Source organism: Camellia sinensis, chromosome 6, assembly GCF_055761805.1.
Source record: "Camellia sinensis isolate YWXY chromosome 6, ASM5576180v1, whole genome shotgun sequence".
Classification (NCBI taxonomy): Eukaryota; Viridiplantae; Streptophyta; class Magnoliopsida; order Ericales; family Theaceae; genus Camellia; species Camellia sinensis.
The window spans coordinates 189,891,660-189,915,532 of record NC_138966.1 but is presented as its reverse complement, the minus strand read 5'-3'; the positions used below and the strand labels follow the sequence as shown (position 1 = coordinate 189,915,532).

At 41.0% G+C, this 23,873-nt stretch overlaps 1 long non-coding RNA gene and 1 pseudogene across 2 annotated transcripts; both read right to left on the bottom strand.

Moving 5' to 3' along the window:
• Positions 1–1,410: 1,410 nt before the first annotated feature.
• On the bottom strand, positions 1,411–23,169 carry LOC114257621 (nuclear pore complex protein NUP98A-like; annotated as a pseudogene). Its single transcript, XR_014333944.1, has 10 exons — positions 23,012–23,169; positions 13,900–14,070; positions 8,294–8,839; positions 7,969–8,196; positions 7,067–7,865; positions 5,293–5,431; positions 4,092–4,211; positions 3,782–3,983; positions 2,172–2,192; positions 1,411–2,063 (listed from the first exon to the last, which is right to left on the bottom strand). The product of XR_014333944.1 is annotated as a nuclear pore complex protein NUP98A-like (transcript).
• LOC145793113 (uncharacterized) lies at positions 18,807–20,101 on the bottom strand. The gene is made up of 2 exons (XR_014333685.1): positions 19,449–20,101; positions 18,807–19,323 (listed from the first exon to the last, which is right to left on the bottom strand). It is a non-coding gene; the product is annotated as an uncharacterized LOC145793113 (long non-coding RNA).
• Positions 23,170–23,873: the final 704 nt, after the last annotated feature.

Below are 23,873 nucleotides of genomic sequence, written 5' to 3'. Positions count from 1 at the left end.
CACGTTATTACTTGCTCCATGTCATCATAGACTTCATGTTTTCCCTGCATCGAAGGGAAAAAAAAAAAAAAAAAAAACTAAATGTGCAACCACCTTATATTGACCATCTAAATCTTAAAAACAAAGTCGAGGTCTTTCTATACCATTATTTATTTATTTGTTTATTATTATTAAATTTTTTTTTTTTTTAGTCCTACTCCCACAAATAGGTTTCCAACATTAATCCTAGGTTGAGGGAACATATAGTTCAATTTGATCATTTTCGCTCCCATGATGGAGAAGGTAAGGCCTAGTTTTAGTGAAAGTTCCCTATTATTCATTCTAGTTCTTTCAAATTCACGTCTCTTGTTCTTTGCATTTTTGTGCAGAAAATAGAGGTGAAAGTTAGCATTCACTGCCATAAGTGCAAAAGCGATGTATTGAAGTCAGTCACTAAACTTCAAGGTATGAAGAATGGGTTGACAAGTTTGTCGAAATTTACTATGTTTTGAACTATGACATGTGTAAAATGATGCTATATATATTTTGAATGAATAGGCATTGATCAGGTATCGGTGGATAGTGAGAAGGGGATATTAACTGTTATTGGGAATGTTGATCCTGTTTAAGTTGCAACCCAAGTGAGGAAGACCGGAAAGGTAGCAGAGCTCATTGGTGTTGGTCCACCGAAGGCTAAAGAGAATCCGCCGCCCAAACCCCCTACACCTGTATGTATACCTGTTGTTGTAACAAATGCCAGCTTGTGGTCGTTGGCTATGCTGTTCCCTATGACAACAATCCATTTTGCTCTATCCTGTGAGAGATTATAGCATCTAATGTGTCAAATTTTATTGATATACATTGATTCAATTAAGCATGATATTGACTGCAATTAGTTTATAATGATTTTTTACATTTCCCTAAGAAGATGCTTCCAATGCTTGTCTTCAATTTAGTTGTGAATGGTTTGTGCATTTGGTCATTGATAAAATCTCATTTTTGCAAATGTTTGGGAAAATGTTTAGCCGCTGCTTTTTTTTTTTTTCCCTCTCAATGATAAATAACTATAATTGCAGAGTTATTTCATTCAAATCCATCCATTTGAAATTATAATAACATTATTTAACCAATCCAAAAGATAATATCTCTGATTCCAATATCACACACAGCATTTTGAGAGAAAAAAAATACTTTTGTTGATTCCTTAATTTGTAAAAGTCAAGACAACAAATTAAATGAAGACAATTGAATGAAAAGATAATACACCATGAACCCCAAATTACAAGTAGAGTCTGAACCAAAAAGAAAAAAGGACCACGCAGCCAATTTCTCAAAACAATGGCGAAGCTTTCTTTGCGAATCCTGTAACCGTCACTTCTCATTGCATCGACAATCACAGAAACTGGGTCTCGAAACTAGTCCACTTTCGTGTCATTTCAAAACTTGTATCGGCTGAAAGTGTTACACCCTGAATTTCCACTCCCATTTTACAGGGTCGTTAGACACAAACTCAGCACCTTGCTCTATTGCCTTCTTCATTAGCATCTCTCTGTATTTATCAACCTTAGGTCCATTTATGTACTGTTTCCCTGTCTTTTTGTCAATGCATTTGATGTTAAGAAGAGTGACCTCGGCAAGCTTATTCAGACCTTGCCCCACTGGAGGTTTCTTGCTCTCATCCATGTAGACAGTCAGTTTGCGATTATCAAAATGAATGTGGGAATCTAGATCAAGCTTTCGCACGTCTGTGTCACCGAGAAACTTGATGTTTCCATAGCCATGGCGTCCAACCACAAAGTTCTTCACGCGACAGCAAAACCCTGGCTCGGCCCTTTCCTTCACTGCTAGCTCGTGGATTTGTGGTTCTGTATAGTACCCAGAGCGTTGTAGCCGTGGCATTAACGCCTCAACATCGGTCTCTTGTTCTTGCAGAATTGCAGCCTCACCAGCTTTGCACCCTGTGGATGTAATAATATGCAAGGCTTCTTCCTCAGTGAAAGTAATATTACACGGATCGTTGGGCTTATGATTGGATTTGATAGAACTAGTGCCCTCCTTGTCAGCACTATTTTCAGATACGCTCCCTGCAAAATTGTTGGAAAGAATACATAAACTAGCAAAACCCAGTACTAGTGTAAGAAATGTAGTAAAATAAAAATATGAGCCTATCAGAATACAAAAAGATACCCTACCATCAACCGCCACCCACAGCCCTCACCTTCCCCAATCAAACATAAATATTGGTCATTATAAGGCCATTGTGTAAAGTCCCCAATTGGAGGAGGACCGTATTTTTTCTAATCCTCGTATATATTCTATTTTATAAAGCACACTACTCACTTGGTTAAAGCTTTGTCACGCAATTTTAAAAAAAAAAAAAAATCACAGCATCAACATAATTTTCTCAAATTTTATCTTTGCCTAATAGTTATTGTAAGGACCAAAACGTAGAATCAATAAAACAATAGACTCTCCCTCTCTTTCTCTCTCTCTCTCACCCATGATCTCCCTAACAGTTTCAATTGCATACTATCTGCAGACAGTAGTGTGCAAATACTCTTCTAGTATACATATCTACATCGAGTATAATGCTTTCAAGAAAAAAAAAAAAAAAAAAAAACTACTTCTGCAAAAAATAAATTAAAATAGATGCATTTAAATTAATATTAAGAACCAAAAGGCCTCATTCTCTACCTGTAATAATTAATAAGAATCAAAGTGGAGGTGGATGTCAAAGATACAGAAATATACATACATGCATCAGCCAAAACTGTCTTATTTTGTAACAGAAAAAACATCAATTATGGACAAATCTCCTTCAACACAAGACATATATATATATATATATATGTAGGGACTGAAAGAAGTCTGTTTCTCATGTTCTTTGTTTTCATATTTGTGCTTTCAGAAACAAAAACATTGAAAAGGTTCATGAACACTCATAATTTTCATGTTGTTTTCATTTTTGTGCAAAAACTGTTCCCGAAAATTTTGGAAATAACTTTTTGGTGTTTCCTAAAAAGGGGGTTGTTTTAAGGGAAAAAAAAATCCTAGAACAAATTTAGGAAACAATTAGCCAAACTAATTTGTGTTTTTTGGAAAGTGAAATTATAAAACAGAAAACAAAAACACAAGCAAACAATCCAAAAAACTGATTTCTGTTTCCTCAATTTTATATTCTTAATGATATTTTGCAATACGAAAAGCTGGATGTATGAAACCATTTAAAGCATGGTGCAGACACCACTGCAGAGATTCTACCTTAACGCTATGTTTGGATGGGGGATTTGGGAAAGGATTTGGAAAGAGAAAGGGAAATGGAAAGAAAAAGATTGGTAAAATATGAATAAAATATACTTACATTTCACCTAATTTTACACACTTTTTTCCTTTCCCTTTCCAAATCCCTCCCTAAATCCCCTAACCAAACACAAGCTAAATGAAATGGTATAAGTAGAAAATTTTAAAAATAGCACAATTGTACTCTTGGATGCAGGGGAGAGAGAGAAAAAAAGAAGCCAGAATAGAAACTACGATACACCCTTACAAAATGAAAAATTAACACAAGTCACTTGTGTAAACAATGCCTAGACAAGAAAGTTTAGAATACCCGTCGGCCCTTCCCCTAAATTAACTATTCAACACCTAAACATGCAAAACTTTTGCCTGAAGGAGAATTGAATCTAACAAGCAAGACGTAACATGATTCAATAATATCATACCTTAGTCATAACATAACTACTACATATTATTGCAAGATCGCTAATATGACAATTACACACATACATGATGTTATAACTTCATAAAAAAAGGAAGTACTCAACATTATTATATATATGAACATAAGATGCGCGCAGCAGTGGAGACATGTTTTCATTGTTCGGCCTCTGGGGCCATTGTTCAGCGGGATTAATAACCAAAGCCCTTGGATTCTCCCTTGGAACAAATAAAGTGCCAGCCTTGGGTGCAGTAGGCATTTCTCCATCATTACTGAAAAATGGCACCTGTATACAACAGTTGGGCAACAGAAGCATTAATGTAAAAGATCTCAGTGGCTTGGTTGAACAGGTTACAAGAGTGGAAAATGCAACTTGTGTTTTGACAATCCTCACCTTTGGGCCATCACTTTTAGGATCATATTTCCGAGCTGGAAACCTAATCCGTCTTTGAGACAAGTGTCGAGATGTCAGCAAGGATGACAGTCTGACAGGAGCAGCAGGCTTGTCAAACACCTGTTTTGAAGATAGAATGTCATGCACAAAATTCACTTCCAGCAAAACAGACTGCTACAAGCACATAGTTCACACAATATGATAGATGAGGATGGTACTACGAGTGTTTTTACACACAACATAACACAACGCTGCCACTTTTTTGGATCTATACAAATATAACTGCCTTTGTTTAAGCTAATTTTGCGAAAGCATTGTCAAATTCCATACTTCAATTTGTAGGTCCCATTTGAAATTTTATGCTGTATATCTTCAACATCAAGTGTTCATATATTTGGCCTGACAAGCCAATATCCACAAACTTTCATCACAAACACATACATGCTGTTCTCTAGAAAATATGTAAGTATAACTATTTACATGTTCTTTAGTTTTAGCACTGCCCATATCCCATATCCCTTTCAAAATGCAGTTTTTCTTGCGTGTGTTGATTCCTTATATAGAGCACATACATATAACCAACCATCTATCATTCCTAAGAATCAGTCATGCCCAAGATGCAGTGCTCTTGTCAAAATGTAATACTCATGCACATGTCCACATTTTTTTTTTCATACATAAATATCCACTAAACGCACCAAGAGGGACCCAACCTCTATTGTTCATAGCTCAGAATTGATGCAGGGAAGTGTATCGGAAAGAAAAGCAAACAACAAGATCGAACCACAAACAAATCCGAACTAGAGATAATCTTTCTACGAACGAACAATATTGAGAAAACTCTCAATTTTTCTTAATCAAATATAAACTGTATTGCACTAAGGCTTATATTTTTATTTATACCAAAATAATTCTTGCTAATCAAGAAAATCTAAAAAGAAAAAGATATATTCTTGCTAGTCAAGAATATTTAAAACAGAAAATATTAATTTTTCTAAAACAAGAAAACTAAATAGGCAACCTAAATAAATAGGAAACTAAATATTTTAGTCTTAAATAATAATTATAAATTTATAATTATATACTAAAAAAAACATATAATTTATAAATTCTGATCTGCATCAAGAATGAAGAAAGTAAATCCATACAAAAGCATTCTATTGTATCCAGTAATAGAAAGGTTTAGAGATATCAGACTTACAAGCATGCTAGAAATTCCATATCGAATTGAGGGTGTGGATCCAGGGTGAGCAATTGACAGCTGAGGCATTGCAGGTAAAGCTCCAAAAGGACTCACGACTGGCGCTGGCTGCCCTACCACAGTGCTCTGAGTGGAAGACCTGAGATACATGTAATTACACATTAAACCATTGCAAAGAACAAGGCATTAAGCCAACAAACGAGTTACAAATCTTTCATTGTATCTCAAGGCATTAAGCCAACAAACGAGTTACAAATCTTTCAGTATATCTCAACGTATGTACTTGAAGAAAAAACTCTTGCATTTTTAGTTTAAAACAAGGAAATTAGTTTGGTTCTAAATGTGAAGTTTGGACATCTAGTAGCAATGTATGTAATCATTCCATTAATTTCAAGGAAGTTAAAATGAGTCCATCGTATTCTTGATGGTACACAAATAAGTATGTTTCTTTGCTTAACAAATTTTATAATAAGGACACTCAAGGATTTATACACATGACCTTTTCTAGATTTGTCTTTGCCGGTTATAGTGGTATCCGAGTTAGAAACCAACTTGATTACAATTGCTTTGTTAACACATGATGAAGAAGAAAATTATATTTGATCACACATCCATATATCACCAGAAGTGAATAAGAGGACACATGCAAACCCTGTTAACCCTAACCCTGCATGAAGAAATACATATTGATGTGATGCCTGCATGAACCAAAATTTGAATAAACCATGCAACAAATTTCCCATTAGGGTAAAAATGCAGCTCTTCGTAACTCCAACAATCTAGTAAATAACACTTGTTGACTTCAAAAAGTTTAACAATAAGCACATTAACGTATGTGTTTAGCCAGTTTTGGGGGTCCAACTTGGCCGAAAGTACTGTAAATACATTGTGAAATGAATGCAAACTTGGTCCAGAAACCTTCATCATTAAATTTGTGAAAAAAACAAAAAGGTGGATAAGAGGCATGGTAACAAATCATTTTCTTTCTAGTTTTTGTTTTTCCTATACTGATGTTTGTTTGATATCTATTGAACCTTCTATTCAGTTACTGTCTTAGTCTTGTATGTTTTTCTTTCTGTTTTCAATTTGTGACCCCTCTTCTCAAAAGACAAAATACATTTTAGTCAAACAAATTCAAACTGGGCCCAGAAATCTTCATCATTAAATTTGTGAAGATAACAAGAAGTTGGATGAAAGGCATGGTAGCAAATCATTGGCTTTTTGCTTTTTATTTTTTTCCTATTCCTAAGGATATTGATGTTTGTTTGATGTCTATTGAACCTTATAGTTCATTGCTCTCGTAGTCTTGTATAATTTTATTATTAATTTTTATTTTATTTTTTATTTTTTTTATTTTTTATTTTTTTATTTATTTTTTATTTTTTAATTTGTAGCCCCTCTTCTCAAAAGCTGAAAATACATTTAATCAAACAAATTCAAACTTGGTCCAGAAAACTGTCATCAAATTTGTGAAGAGAAAAAAAGAGGAGGATGAGAGGCATGGTAGTAGCAGAAGATCATTTGCATTCTGGTTTTTGTTTTTCCTATTTCTAGGGACATTGATGTTAGTTTGATATCTATTGAACCATCCAACCCCCGTTAACCCTAACCCTAAGAAACACATATGATGTGATGCATGATGAACCAAAAAATGAATAAACCATCCAGCAAATCCATTAGGGTAAAAATGCAGCTCTTCTAACTCCAAGAATCTAATAACAATAAATGCAATTAACGAAGCACTTGTCCCTTTGAGTAAGGGTGTGCAACATACCAAAATGCTGGGGATGATTGTGTGTTAGCAGAACTCAAGCCAGAGCCAATTCCTGAAGCTGTTCCCAGAGCTGAAGTAGAACTAAAGATAGAGCGTGATGGTCCAAGTACTGGTGAGCTGGATGAGCTAAAAAGAGATGGACAGCTATTCGGCCCAGATGCAGGGCCTGATGCTGTCAAAATTGAGCAAGGTGGGGATGATGTTGTCTTGAAAGTGTTTGCAAATGATGATGTGCTAAAGAGTAATGAATTGAATCCAAGAGCAGATGAGGCTACAGAGCCTGAAGAGCTAGGAGCTGGTGTTTTGGGGACAAATGAATTATAAGGGGTTTGGAGGGCTAATGCATTTGAAATGGTTTGAGGGGCAAATGGATTAGAAGAGGTTTGGGAGGCATATGGATTAGGAGAAGAGGTTTTGGGGGCTGACAAATTTGAACAGGTTTGGGGGGTTAACAGATTTGAAAATGTTTGGGGGGGAAATGGAATAGGAGAAGAGGTTTGGGTGGCAAATGGAATAGGAGAAGAGGTTTGGAGGGCAAATGGATTAGGAGTAGAGGTTTGGGTGGCAAATGGATTAGGAGAAGGGGTTTGGGTGGGAAATGGATTAGGAGTAGAGGTTTGGGGGACAAATGGATTAGGAGTAGAGGTTTGGGGAGCAAGTGGATTAGAAGAGACTGAGGAAGAGAAGGGATTGGGAGATGATTGAGTCAGTGTGGGTGAAGGACCAAAGGCGTTTGACTGTGTAGTGGAACCACCAACGCCAAAACCACTTGCAGATTGACCCACATGGCACGGGCCCCCTGAATTTGGAATCAATGAGAAAGAACAGTCAGTACAGACCATTTTCATAACAAAAGACAAGATAAAGATGAATGAAACCACTCATGCACAGGCTATCAATACCTTTATCTCCCAACTAATAGTCCTCCAACCTCAGTTCTTCATGGCTTTTATCTTTGTAAACAGTCATTGCTAAAAGGGACTGCAGTGTAACAGCAGGTTGTGTTCTACTGCCACCATCTACCTCAGCAGCTGTAGTGTAAGCGGCTACTCTACTTCCTCCACGTTGACCACCAAAAGCAGAAGGTCCAAAGCTTGTGGTCCCAAATGTCGGCATCGTTGTCTGGGCTCCTGCAAAATAGATTGAGAGAATAATAATGTTTCATTGGTAATAAACAAAAGACATAAGCATGAACTAATATACAAAGAAATATGGAAAATAACCCACCAAAGTAGGAACTCTGAGTCCCAAAAAGAGATGGAGTAGCTTCAAATATGCTGCTGCTGCCAGATGCTGAAGTTGACTGCCCATATGTTGGAGTGGTACCAAAGCCAAATCCTGTGGTACTTGATGTACCAAAGGCAGGACTGCTTGATGCTCCAAATGCAGAGGTGTTTGATGCCCCCAAAATGGATGTGTTCAATGTTCCCGATGTGTTTGAAGCACCAAATGCAGCCCCGGTCCCAAATCCAAAAGCTGGTGCACTGGACACAGCAAAAGCTGTGCCTGTGCTGCCAAAGATTGAGGTTGACGAGGAGCCAAATGTCGGGGTGCTTGCAACAGCAAAAGTTGATGTGCTAGCTGCACCAAAGGCTGGGGTACTACCAGCACCAAATGCATTTTGGGTTGATGCATCAAAGGGAGTGGATGAACCAAATGGATTGCTTCCAAAAGTAGTTTGAGTTTGTTGAAACACACTCCCAGATGAGTCAGATTGATTAGGCCTTGATGCAAACCCTCCAAAAGCAGGCTTCTGTCCAAATAAAGAAGATCCTACAAATATTTGACAATAACAAAAGTTTTTGATTGACATAACAAAAATTTTAGTCATAAGAAAATCAAGAGAAGGGCAGTCAAAATGCATAATCTAATAAATGAAAATGCATCATAACTACAAAGAAAGAAAAACACTGTAGAAATTTAATGTATAAAGAGAAATAGAGAATTGTATTATTGATTGATTTATATTGATATCTATTACAATGATTCATGATTCCTATATATAGAAGAGGGTGAGTGTGTAGTAAGTAAGGAGTAGGTGAAGTGGAGGTGGTAGTGGTGTAGTGGGTTAGGTTTAGTGGAGTAGGTGAGGTGGTAGTGGTGTAGTGGGTTAGGTTTAGTGGAGTAGGTTTAAGTGGGTGAAGTAGGTGGAGAGTAACAGCCCCCCGCAAACTCAAGGGGGATAGGAACTAACCAACTTGAGTTTGGAGAGAGTAACAAAACAAGAAAATACATAAAAATAAAAGAGGATAAGAGACACTGTATGGTCGTGTCAGACCATTGGTGAAGACACTGGATGGTGGTGTCATAACGTTGTAGAGGACACTGTATGGGGGTGTCATAACCATGTAGAGGACACTGTATGGTGGTGTCATAACGGTGTAGAAGACAGTTTATGGGGTCATGTCGGACCGTTGTAGCAGACACTGTTGTGACAGTTGTTGTGACAGTTTACGGAGTCTTGCTGGACCCTTGTAGAAACTAACCGGAATCAATGTCGGGACAGTTTACAGAGTCTTGTCGGACCCTTTGAAGGAGTGAACCGGAATCAATGTCGGGACAGTTTACTGAGTCTTGTCGGACCCTTGAAGGAGCTAACCGGAATCAATGTCGGGACAGTTTACAGAGTCTTGTCGGACCCCTGAAGGAGCTAACCGGAATCAGTGTCGGGACAGTTTACAGAGTCTTGTCGGACCCTTAAAAAGTCGCACCCTCAAAAGGTGTGCCCAATCTTTCAAAAGGCGTGCCATCAAAAGGCGTGCCCAATCCATAAAAAGGCGTGCATCAAAAGGCGTGCCATCAAAAGACGCGCCCACTTCATCAAAAGACGTGCCCGACAGAAAGCGTCAAGCCATCAAAAGGGGCGCCTGACACGCGGCGATGCACGTGATTGACAGAGCGCGTGTCGGCCTCGTCGTCTCTGTCTTTATAAACCAAAGCGAAGTCTGAGGCTTGGAAGCATAACAAACCAGTTGAAACCTCTTCATTCTCTGTAACATTCTGTAACCAACCCTTCTCTGAAACACTCAGCAACCCAAAAACATGGCTTCTTCTTCCCGTTCAGCTACCCAGAACATAGCCTCTTCTTCCCGTGGTCTGCTCACTCTCTTTCCCGACCTCAACGAGTCAACAAGAGAGATAACTGGTGCGGTGGCCTGTGAACCTCAACCAAACACCTCTGGTTTTGCTCCGTTGAACTTTCCGATGCGGTCGGTGGAGCAAAAAATGGCAGTGCAAACGGATATTGAAGCTAATCAGTATACATTGAAGTCCTGTGTTGAAACTATGACTGCGGTCACAAACTTGTCGCACCGGCTGCACAGTAGGACAAATGAGGTGCAGCAGTTAAACGCCCAACTGGCTCTGCTCCAACGCATGTATAAGGATGCGCGAGCAGAGATAAGTGTGCTAAAGGCGGAAAATAAGGAGCTGAAGCGGAAGGCCACCGTTATGTTCCGATTTGGAGGTCCGCCATATGCTGTAGTGGAGGAGCAGGGTGGAGTGATCGTGCCCAGTGGAGTGGGAAACACGGAGGCAACACCGTCAAGGGCCGCCCAGGACGGAGGCAAGAAGAAAAGACCGGCGGAATAGGCGAAAAAGTGAGGTCGGTGGGTGGCCGTCTGCAGAAAAGAAAACAAATCTTGTGGTGTTGTGGTTTGTGTTGTTGTGGTTGTTTTTTTTTTTTTTTTTTTTTGTTAAAATTGTGATCGGGGTTGATCCCTGAGATGAATAAAAGATGGTTTGGTGTGCAAAGCTATATGGTATGAATGGAATTTGAAAAAGATTAAAAAATAATGTGAAAGAAAAATAAAGAAAGAAATAATAAAAATATATTTGAAATCAAAATGAAAGATGGGGGAAATAAGGAAAGTGGTTTGGAGAAAATAAATAAAAATAATGGATTTTGAAATCAAACGGAGGAGAGAGAGGGGACAAGCCCATGTGAGAGAAAGAGGGGAAAAATGATAGCCGATGCACCCAAAAATAATCCGATGCACCCAAAAATAATCTAGCTGCTATCCACAGGCGCTTAGGGGAAGGAAATGGTAGCAAGAGACGGCCAACACCATATATGGCTATAGCAAAGAAATGGAGTATCAAGCTCAATGGGCTAGGATTTAGACCAGAGAGTAAAGCCACTGGTCCTGTTGAACACACACCTCCAAGGCGCAAATAATCAAAACATGCTTCACGCAGTTCCTTCCTTGCTTGATCAGGAGATGCACAAAACACCTTATACAGGGCTCCAGTCATTCCTCCACCAGTTAAAGGATGACGCATGTTGAAAGCATCACCTATTAATAGTGCTCCAGGAGTAGGGTAAGGAGCAGCTGGCATACTTCTATTGGGCATTGTTCTAATACTTCCCTTATCAATTGCAGCTATAAATGAATCATGCAACTCAGGTGGAACCTGGGGAGCCACCAGAGGGAAGCAAAGCCGAAGGCTGCTGCAAAGCCGAAGGCTGTAAAAGCGAAAAAGGAAAAGAAGGCTCCGGCTAAGACAAAAGCTGTTGCGCCAAAAGCTAAAGCCGCTGTGAAGCCCAAGCCAGCGGCAAAGGCCAAGCCAGCTGCGAAGCCAAAAGCTGCTGTGAAACCGAAGGCTGCCGTGAAGCTGAAAGCTGCAGTGAAGCTCAAGGCTGTGGCGAAGCCCAAACCAAAGCCGAAGGCGAAGGATCCTAACAAGAGGCAAATGAGCATGGAGGAGAAGCATAGATTGAGTGTTGGGTTGCAGAGTTCGCCCCAGGAAAAGATGCCACAGTTAGTGCAGATTATGAAGAAGAGGAATTCACATTGGCCTCAAGAGAGAGGATTTAGGCAGTGATGGGAAGGTATGTGTAGAAAATAAGCGGAATAGGTTGAGGTCCGGCGGGCGGCCAAGGCGAGGTTGCCACCCGCCAGTGAAACGAAAAATACTAAGTGCTTAACCTTGCTCTGATACCATGTAGAAATTTAATGTATAAAGAGAAATAGAGAATTGTATTATTGATTGATTTATATTGATATCTATTACAATGATTCATGATTCCTATATATAGAAGAGGGTGAGTGTGTAGTAGGTAAGGAGTAGGTGAAGTGGAGGTGGTAGTGGTGTAGTGGGTTAGGTTTAGTGGAGTAGGTGAGGTGGTAGTGGTGTAGTGGGTTAGGTTTAGTGGAGTAGGTTTAAGTGGGTGAAGTAGGTGGAGAGTAACAAACACAACCATAAATTTTCCATGATAAAATTATGAAATCATAATCACACAAGCTCATACCATACACTCTCTCGAAAGTACAATGAGAACTGACAAAAAGGCATATCAAAAACCAAAGATATACATCCAAACAACAATGCATCACACCATAAAGAGGCCTTCTTGTTTTTTTATCATTTCTTTTTTTTCTTTTTCTTTTTTTTTCTAAAATAGCAAGAACTCAAATAGAAGCAATGCTGTGTTTCTTTCTCATGTCATTACAATTATTTAAATTATATTCCCTGGCAGTTTTTAGTCATACTTAATTCAGTAAATATGGCTAACAAATCACATTTTGTCTAATTCAAATTCAGGTCTACATATCCGTAGAGGTGATACAGTATGAGCTTGGCAACAAAAACTGTGGTGTATCCATGTACACAACTTCTCGATCATATTAAATGACCCAATAGCCGGTGAATATCCATAGTCCATACATTGAGAGCGATTATAGCCCTTATAAGGTATAATTCCACAACGCATCACTCCATAAACACCTCAAAAAACTAAATCTAATTGAACAATGAGATCCCATGTTATATAAAGAATTAACATCTGAAAGTTGATTTTCTATTGTTTTAATTGTTAAGTTAATTCTATGTTGTTTTGGTTTATAACCATGATGATCATCACTACTTAAAACAAAAAAGTCATTTTAAAATGATAATGATGATGATGATCATAACAATAATAATGTCTAAAGATATGAACATTTTGGACAAAACATGCACATTTATTTCTTGCATCAAAATAAAAGAAGAACACACGCGCACACACACGCGTGCACACACACACACACACATATGTATATATAGAGAGAGAGAGATCTAACCTGTGAGAGATCTAACATGTGTAAAAGGCGGAAGCCGTCAAGAGTCAACATGACCCAAGATAAAGACGAATTTCACAAAAATAAACATTTAAAGGGGAAATTGCAGGGATTTCGTTTAAAAGGAGGAATTATAAAGATTTAGGTGGAGGATATCTAAAATTTTAGAGAGGGAAAATTGAAAAACATTCTAATATGAATTGAGTGGTGAATGCTGGCAATATGATCTCTTGAAAGCAAGTGTACCCAATCCATACCAAAAATAAATAAATAACTCGTAATCTTTCATCAAGCCTTGAACTCCTTTATGTTTTCAATATAATTAAAGATGCCAGATGGCTAATTTTACAAAATCTGAGAAGGCTTGATCCCTGTGCCTATGCTGCAACTCCAATCCTATTTCAAGGACCAATGGCCACTTGGTCATCAACAAGCCACACCCTACTAATCTACCACAGAAATTTTGCCCTACGACATGTAGCACTGCAAAAGCTGCATCCTACAAATGCATTCAGATGGAGCTTCCGTAGAGTAAACTTCATCTTGTCGTCTAAATAACAAGATGAATGTGCTTGCTTCTGATAATTTGGAACACTACCTTGTTTTCCAAAATAAAAGGCTCTGCAATCTCAACTTGCAGGTCGAAACTGAACCGGTGTTGTTATTTCCACGACCAAACTAAAGAACAAAGAATCAGTAAGTGATTGGCCAAACAACTAACACAGGCAACAAATAAACTTTAAAAGAAAAACAATGAATTATTCAAGTACTAACCACCAAAAGACAATAGAGAACTGCCAAAAGCAGGGGCCAGAGGAGCTCTCAAAGCAGCAGTTGAACTTCCAAAAGCAGGAGACGAAGTGGCACTAAATGCTGACATGGACCCTAAAGGTGAAGAATTTGCTCCAAATACACCGGTTGAAGTTCCACCAAAAACTGACGGTCCTGTAAAGGAACCAAAAGGAGTTAATACTCTAAAATCGAATGTTTTGGGAATGAATAGATTATTACTACTTGAAGCATAGATAATTCTAAAAGTGAGTCGAACCCTGTAAGAGGGGCTAATTTGAGCCCACTAAATTATTTAGGCCCAATAGCCCAAGATTAGTGGGCCCGAATTTATCGCAAGTCCAAGAATCGGTGGGCCCAGATTTATCGCCATCAAACGGATTGAATCGCTCTAAGCCTCGAAAGGGTTCGGATCCACGAACCTAGAGACTTACTCGGGCCCGGACTCGAAAAGGTATTAACCAAGCCTAGAGATCCGAGGCACTCGGACTCGAAAGGATTCGGATCCACGAATCTAGAGATCCGAAGTACTTGGCTTCGAACGGATTCAAACGCAATCTAGAAGTCGCTCCGTTAATGAGTCCCAGAACACTTGCGGGCTCGGAGCTTTCCGGGATCTACGCACCAGAACCATGGGCGTAATGGAGTTCGAACAAAGGACCCGATCCCGAGGACGGTGAGTGGAGATAAATTCACTCTTCGGTTAAACTAGCCTATACCCGGGTCGAGGTGGCACGACCCCGGGGGGTCCATGAGACTCGGCAATATTTTGCGGCAGGACGTCCTCTGGGACTACCCCTGACCCTTTGGGATGATTGGGGATCATTGGTTAGGTGTGGCTAAGAAGAAGGGTTCGCCGAGGGATTGATCTCCTCTTCGGGGTTTTCTCATCCTCGGAGAAGTCACCTCCTCGGAGAGGTCACCTCCTCGGAGAAGTCACCTCCTCGGAGAGGTCACCCCCTCGGACAAGGTGGTTAGAGAAAATATCCCCCATGTGCCTTGCACATGGGCTTCATCCTACATCATGAGGTGCCTATAAATAGCACCCACCCATAGCTTTACAAGGGATGGATTTTGGAGATTTTTAACTCTTGGGAAAGAACTAATTTCCCTTCTCCATTATCAACCTTGAGAGCGAAAGTGGGAGATCAATGGGAGAGCCTTGCCATTATTCTATTCTCTAGCCATTTTGCCTTCTTCTTCACCCAATCTCTTATCTCCATCATCTCCTTTGTTGTTGTGTTCCTAAGTTGAGATTATTGAAGAATCTAAGCCTCTCATCATATTCTAGAGAATTTGAAGTTGTTCTTCAAGGATCTTTGAAGATCTTCGAATTTTCCAACTCCTTTCTTGAACCCTCTCCTACATTTTGGCGACTCCGCTGGGGAGGCGGATTGGTTAATGGTCTCAACGAGATCTGGAATCCACACAACTCCAACAAGGATGGCGGGAGAAGATGAAGTTCACCAACAAGGATCCTCTAATGGTGGTGATGACAGAACCATGACTCCAGATCAACCACTTTTGCTTGAAGCCATTCAAGGACTTCAGAATACTCAGCAAGAGATTCTTACCACTCTTCAGAATCTCACTCACACCATGTTGGTGATGAGTTCTAACTTTGCACCGGCGCCAAACGGAAATCAAACTGGTGGTGGAGTTATTCCCGCCGGAGCGCAAAATCAAATCCAAGGAGAAGTAGGCCCCAATCAGCCTATGGCTCATGGCAACACGGCCACAGTAACACATGCTCAAACCACAGTAGGCGGCAGCAGTTTGCCCATGCCCGGGCTCCATGGCGTGCCGAGCCAAGATCCAATGGTGACTAGGGGAGTTTCTGGTGTAATGAATGGCGCTCCAACGACTGCTGGTGTCCAGGAAAACATAAGGAGCATGATGGTGCAAAAGGGAGCTATGCCCGTACCTAATCTTGTTACGCCACCAGTGAATGTTACCCAAGCACCAAGCGGGCCTCCTTTGGTGCCGACAACAAATCTGCAAGCACAACCCGGTATAGCGGCGCCGTGCGGTGGACTCTATGGGCCTCAATTCAATATCCCATCACCAACTGGCTTGTCTATAGGCGCTGATGGCCAGTATCGTCAAATGTCCTCACCAATGATGAATTCGCAGCACCAGAATGGCCAAGACGCCCCTAGCCAAGTCCCGGGAATACCACCATCAAACGCTCTCCCTCAACAGTTTCTCACTCTCGCCGATGTGCAGGCCATGTTCGATCTCGAACGGGGCAAGAGGACCTTACCCTCTTTGCCTGATCCAGACGTCAAGCCGCCTTACCCCATTGAGATGCTGAGTTATCCATACCCTGAGGGGTATACAGTGCCGAAGTTCATCAAGTTCGACGGCAAACAAGGAAATGCCCGAGAACATGTTGTGCGATTCATCGAGACTCTAGGTATTCATGGTTCAAACCACGTCCTCCGACTGAGAGAATTCTCTAAGTCCCTCACCGACCGAGCATATAGTTGGTATGTTAATTTGGCCCCAAACTCTGTCCGAAGTTGGGAGGAAATGGTTAACAAATTCCACTCCAAGTTCTTCCAAGTGGCGGAGAAGGTGACCACACTTACATTGTGTAAAGAGAAGCAACAAGAAAGTGAAGACATCATTGACTACGTTAAAAGGTTTCAGGACAAGGCCGTGGATTGTCATGAAGCAGTTGAGGAGAGTTATCTGGTTCAAATTTGTCTAGAAGGGGCATTGAGCAGGTACAAAATGTTTCTAGTTAATCACAAGCTACCCACCTTCTCGGCATTAATAGAAGCAGCTCGGAACATTAGCATTCCTCAGGCTCAGGAGTCCGGATTTAAGGCCAATTACAAGACTAGTTTCAAATCGTCTCGTGGACCTATTGTTGCTGTTGCCTCTGCCCCAGATACCCGAAATTCACAAAGAGGAGGTCATACAGGCCAGAAGAGAAAGCAATATAATGGTGAAAAGGGGAATGTTTCTTATCCATGTGGAATCGAGGAAGTGAAAGCTCTAGTTAAGGAGTGGGTGGCCGACGGAGAGCTAAAATTGCCTTATGTCGAAGAAATGCCATCAAAAAAGGACCGCGAGAGCCCTGAATTTTGTGTCTACCATCGTACATTGAAACATCCGACAGAGAAGTGTTGGACTCTCAGGAAAATCTTCAGAGATAAAGTCGAAGCAGACGAATTGAGGTTCAAAAAGCAAGGGACTCAAGACATCCGAGAACAACCATATCCTCAACACCGAGACAAGGGCAAGAATGTTGCTATGATAGCTTATGAAGGCCCAATGATTGAGGCTATCGCCAATCTTGATGACGATGACTGTTATCTGGACGACATCCTCGAGCCAGAGGGTGAGCAAGTTTACTATGGAAGTGCTCTCGATCCAGAGGGCAGAACATTTATGACTCATGGCGAAGATCCCTTTGATCCAGAAGGAGGAGAAGAGTACTACGGAAGAGGAGGACACCATGTTTATGTGGCATCTTATTTTGAAGAGACCGAGGAGATGGTTAACTACGAGCCTCCAAGAGTGGAAAAAGATCCGGATCACTATGCCAAAACCTTGCAAGACTGTGTAAAGTTCAAGCAGTTCTTTGACCAGCTTGGACTTTCCAGGGAGGCAAGAACGGAAATCACCAAGTCTATCATTAATATAGCCGAGGCACACCATGAGGAATGCATGTCGACTGAGGGATCTATCCCGAGGAAGACAAAAGAGCAATCTAGTGCCATTACTTTCTCCGAGGTTGATCGGAAGTATCCTTTTTCTCACAACCGCCCGCTTTATGTGACTGCTTTTATTAACGGGGTTGAGTTCAAAAGGGCCTTTCTAGATAGTGGAGCCTCTATCAATATTATGACTCGCGCTACTCTAGAAAAGGCCGGAATCTCTAAAGAACGCATTGTGAAGCAGCCGATAGTCATCACTGGCTTCGGTGGAGAAAGGAGAGTTACTATCGGATGCGTAACAGTTGATTTAGCCGTCGGAGAAATTCGCTCGGCCACCAAGTTCCATATTATCGATTCTGAGACAAATTATCACATCATTCTAGGGAGGACCTGGATGCATAGATATGGGGCTGTACCATCGAGTTATCATCAGTGTGTTAAGGCAAAATGGGGAAAGAAGACGGTGACAATTCAGGCTACAGAAAGGCCTTTCGAGATCCATGAAGCTCATTATTCTGATGCCATCTACTTCACCGAACTGGCTGTCGAAGAAGTTCCCACCACCTCTAGGCCTCGAGGGGTCAAAATTCCTCGTTGGGAGGATATCAAAGATGACAAGGAGCTGATGGCAGAGTCAAGTAAGCGGGCAATGTCTAGACCAGAAAGTCCGCCTATTCCTCGGAAGGTGATGAAAGTTCGAGAAGGAGGCAAGATGGTGTACTATTTATGATGGTGCATGATGGCCACAACCCGAGCAGCTGGTGAAAGCTTTCCAAATGATCTTGCAACTCTAGGGGCAAATTTCAACATTCCGTAGAAGAAGTCTATCTATGACATTTACAGTTTGCATTTACTACATTGTCCAAGAAGTTCTATCTTTCTTATGTCATGAAGAAATTTATTTCCTCCATATTATGTATCTCCATTAGAAGTTATTTTCTCTACATTGTATATCTTCATTGTGTTATGTTGCTTGAAACAGTTTTCAATTTTTGTTGCCCCTCAAAGAAGAAAGAGAAATAGTAGACTCAGTTACCAACCTGAAGGGAGTTTTCTTGACATAATAGAAGTATACTTCCACTCGGACTTCCGAGAGATAGACTTGTTTCTGCTCGGACTTCTGAGGGAGAGCCTTCCGAGGGACAACTCTTGCTCTCATTAGTGCGGGTCCGAAGAACAGCCCTTGATTTCATCAATACGAGCTCCGAGGATCTTTCTTTTCAAAGTAGAGTGGACTCTTACTCGAACTCCCGAGGGATAGCCTTTGCTTCCATTAGCTGCCGAAGTAGAAGTGCACATCCACTCGGACTTCCGAGGGACAGCCTCGTTTCTGCTCGGACTTCTAAAGGAGAGCCTTGTCTCCTGCTCGAACTCCCGAGGGATAGCCTTTGCTTCCATTAGCTGCCGAAGTAGAAGTGCGCATCCACTCGGACTCCCGAGGGACAGCCTTGTTTCTGCTCGGACTTCCGAGGGACAGCCTTGTTTCTGCTCGGACTTCTGAGAGACAGTCTTTACTTCTGTTGGTAGAAGCTTGGTAGACTCGGTTATCTTCCAGAGGAATCTTTCTTGCCAAAGTAGGGTGTGTGCTACTTTCGGACTCCCGAGGGACAGTCTTGCTTCTGTTCGGACTTCCGAGGGACAGTCTTGCTTCTGTTCGGACTCCCGAGGAACAGCCCTTGCTCTCATTAGTGTGGGTTCTAAGGGCCCCGAGGTCGTGGATCTCAATCAAGAATTTATTTGCCTGAAATAGTAAAACCGACAAATGAGACAAACAATATCAATTTCAGATCATGATTCAGGCATTATCAGAATGGGGCAACATCAACAAATAATAATTATCTATTTAAGCTATAACAATTTTATTACTCTGAGCAAGTTCATGAAAATGCAACAATCAAGTTTTTGTCTCTCCGGGCTGGTTCCTCTCAAGCCGACGTAAAACTACAATGGTCACACAAAATTTTGGCATCAACATTTTATTTCCTCAAGTGTCCACAAGATCAACACATAACAATATATGGTCTTATGCTTTGTTACATCAGTTTATTCTTCCAAGCGAAACATTCACCGAATTTGGATATCGGAAATTCATTCATCAAGTATATAAAGCTCAATATCGGGTTTTACTATTCTTGGAGCCGAATTTCATACTCACAAATTTGGGACTGTTAGAGGGGTGAAATCCGAAGCCGATGTTGGAAATTCAAGTTGAAATCAGAAAGGTTTTATAGACTACAATCAACAGGACTGAGCTAGGCTTGGCAAGACCACACACGTTGCGTTGAGTGGGCGAACGTGCGTGGTCGGCGTCAGACAAGTTGAAGCCGGAAGCAACGCTGGTACCACAGAAGAGTCAGCAACCACACACGTTGCGTTGAGAGGGCGAACGTGTGTGGTTTGCATTGGACCGTCGAAGCCGGAGGAAGAGTTTCAGCAAAGAGAGGCCGATGGTAGGCTGGTTTGGTCTTGGCGCAAGGCATCAAGCATGACATCATTCCTATCACATCTCTACCCTGGACATCAATATTTCAATGCAAGCATCAAATATTCTATTTATGTTAGATTTGTCAACATGAGTTCAAGATTTAGCAACAAGAGTTCAACAGTAACTATTCCAATATTCATGAGGATGACGATGAATAAATTCACATGAGACAACCGGTGAATGCTCAATATTTTTCAATAGTTCTATTTGTATCAAAATTATCAAGCCACGGGCTCAAGTTATAAATATCAGGGGGTGTGCAATGTCATGGTGTGTTTTTATCTTGCAAAATCAACAGTGAAATTCAACATCCCAGTTTTGAAGACTTATCTATATCCAGTCCATCAATAAAAGTGCCAAATCTCAAGTAAGGGTTTCAAGATGTACATAATCAGAGCCAGTTAAAGAGATCCGAAGTGATAAAGAAGAATGAAGTTTCTCAAATGAAGACCAAAGCTCGTCAAAATGAAGAGCTGGTTTGGGTCCAAGAACAACCAGGACAGGTCCGCAACGACACGATGGAGGGCAGAGACGCAGCAGTGACGACGGCGTCGAGTGATGACAGTGCTTGGAGTAGAGGAGCAAGGCAAAGCCGCGGTGCGAACAAGGCACGCGCGAGCTGACAACGCTCAGTTGAGTAAATCAGCAGCGCAAGACGCGAGCAGCATGTGTAGGGTCAACACAAGCAAGGCCACGACGGATATGGCTGAGTCACTGCGTCCCTAGGCTGTGGCTGACAGCGGCAGCAGACGGTGTGCAAGTGACGGGGTAGCTGGGCAGACCGACGCCGCGTTGAAAGGGCGACGTGGTCGGCGTTGGCCAGATCACAGTTGAAGACAGTGGGTCGGCAGCAGAGTTGCAGCAGTCGGCAGTGAGCAAACCCGAGGCAGAGCTGCTTGAAGAAGAAGAAGGAAAGCTGCTTGAAGAAGAATAAAATAGCTGCGTCTCTCTGTGTAGAGAAACAGAGCGCCGCTGTGTAACAAAGAAGAAAATAGAGGCTACATTGATTAGGTTTTGTCCTCATCCGTAAATAAGAAAAAGGTGTGACCCTGATAGGTTACTCAAATGACCTAAGGATATATATATACAAATAATGGGCCTTATCCTTCTAAAATAAAAAAATTGATGGTGGGTGTGCTTTATTTTTAGCTTCGAGTACAAAAAAATTAAATTTTTGCTTGTCAATTTTTTCTGTAAATTGAAGTTCGTCATCAACTTTATCCATAGGCTCTGTCGTGACAAAATGTTTTTTTTTTTGGGGAACGTGACGCGAAGCAGGGTCGAAGAAATGACAGTATGCGTGTCTGAGAAATTTAAAATTTCTCATACACGCAAGGGGCAAATGTAAGAGGGGCTAATTTGAGCCCACTAAATTATTTAGGCCCAATAGCCCAAGATTAGTGGGCCCGAATTTATCGCAAGTCCAAGAATCGGTGGGCCCAGATTTATCGCCATCAAACGGATTGAATCGCTCTAAGCCTCGAAAGGGTTCGGATCCACGAACCTAGAGACTTACTCGGGCCCGGACTCGAAAAGGTATTAACCAAGCCTAGAGATCCGAGGCACTCGGACTCGAAAGGATTCGGATCCACGAATCTAGAGATCCGAAGTACTTGGCTTCGAACGGATTCAAACGCAATCTAGAAGTCGCTCCGTTAATGAGTCCCAGAACACTTGCGGGCTCGGAGCTTTCCGGGATCTACGCACCAGAACCATGGGCGTAATGGAGTTCGAACAAAGGACCCGATCCCGAGGACGGTGAGTGGAGATAAATTCACTCTTCGGTTAAACTAGCCTATACCCGGGTCGAGGTGGCACGACCCCGGGGGGTCCATGAGACTCGGCAATATTTTGCGGCAGGACGTCCTCTGGGACTACCCCTGACCCTTTGGGATGATTGGGGATCATTGGTTAGGTGTGGCTAAGAAGAAGGGTTCGCCGAGGGATTGATCTCCTCTTCGGGGTTTTCTCATCCTCGGAGAAGTCACCTCCTCGGAGAGGTCACCTCCTCGGAGAAGTCACCTCCTCGGAGAGGTCACCCCCTCGGACAAGGTGGTTAGAGAAAATATCCCCCATGTGCCTTGCACATGGGCTTCATCCTACATCATGAGGTGCCTATAAATAGCACCCACCCATAGCTTTACAAGGGATGGATTTTGGAGATTTTTAACTCTTGGGAAAGAACTAATTTCCCTTCTCCATTATCAACCTTGAGAGCGAAAGTGGGAGATCAATGGGAGAGCCTTGCCATTATTCTATTCTCTAGCCATTTTGCCTTCTTCTTCACCCAATCTCTTATCTCCATCATCTCCTTTGTTGTTGTGTTCCTAAGTTGAGATTATTGAAGAATCTAAGCCTCTCATCATATTCTAGAGAATTTGAAGTTGTTCTTCAAGGATCTTTGAAGATCTTCGAATTTTCCAACTCCTTTCTTGAACCCTCTCCTACAAACCCATATCAGATATGGATACTCTTCAGATACTCACGAATGCCTATCAGACACTTCCTAAAAGTATCCATTAACTTTAAGAAGTATTGGATACTTTTCGGACACTCAAGCTCACGTATCCAAACTACTCCAAAAACTATTATGAAATTGAGATTGCAATAATCTTTGCATATTATTAGAGTATAATAATTGTTAGAATAAACACAAGAATAGTTTCTCAACATTTTTCGTTTCTTACCAAACAAGAAAAATAGGAAGATTACCACCATATTCTTTAAAGAAAAAAAAAAACAACTTCAACACACATAACCGACATCAAATTCAAAATTTGTGTATCAAAATCCCAAAATTCAGCCACAAACGTTGAATAAACCAACATTATCTCAATAAGAACATTCCAATTAGATGCAAATACAAATGCATTAATTTGAATTGAATTGAATTTAAATAGGTTTTACTTATACAGAGATTCTGAAATACAGAGTAAGAACTTACGAGTAGTGGAACCGAACATCTTGAGAGAGTCTGGGAAAAAAAAGGAATCAAAGCGATTCAGAGACAGAGTCGAACAGATAACAAGAAACCCAGAAAGAGATTTGAGAATATGCTGCTGGAACAATGTCGTATTGGTTAATGTGAAATTTCTTATGTCCAGTTAGACTAGTTGTCGAAAGGCGGGTTCATTGTCATTATTTTAACTATTTGTTTATGCTATGAAAGGTATAACAGAGGATGATTTGGGAATGTGATCAATGACATTGCTGATTCTAGATACAATCAAAGAGAGATAGGGAAAGAGCCAATAGTTGGATTACAAATTTTGAACTTTTTCAGAGGAAAAAGTTGATAAAATAAAAATTAATATCAGATATTCATTCTTCAGTTCTGAAATCAAAGTGGCACAGCTATTGGATACAGATGTTAATTTTCATTGAGAACCAAACTTAATATCAGATATTCAATAAGGGTTAGGGTTTTCAAATCAAAAGCCCTAATGTAAATGAAGTTTGGAGTTAGAAACAAACCTGAGCTACAGAAAATATCTCTTGGAAATATTCGATTAGAATGGAAGAAACTCTAGTTCTTGACGTCAAGAGAGTGAGAGGTTATGAAGAAAGATATCTACACTGAGAGAATGGTGGCCCCGACGCCGACGGGGCTGGTGGTCTTCGGCAATGGCTGAAGCTTCGGCTATGGTGGAAGAGAGGAGGGAGAAGGAGAGAAGAGCAAGAGCACGAGCCAGAGAGGGAGGCCAATGACTTCAGACTGTTGGACTACTCTGATACTTTGCTCTGTTTGGTAACCGGTTACACCGGTTGCCTAATTTGAGAGTCAAATTATTTAAATAACTTAGTTA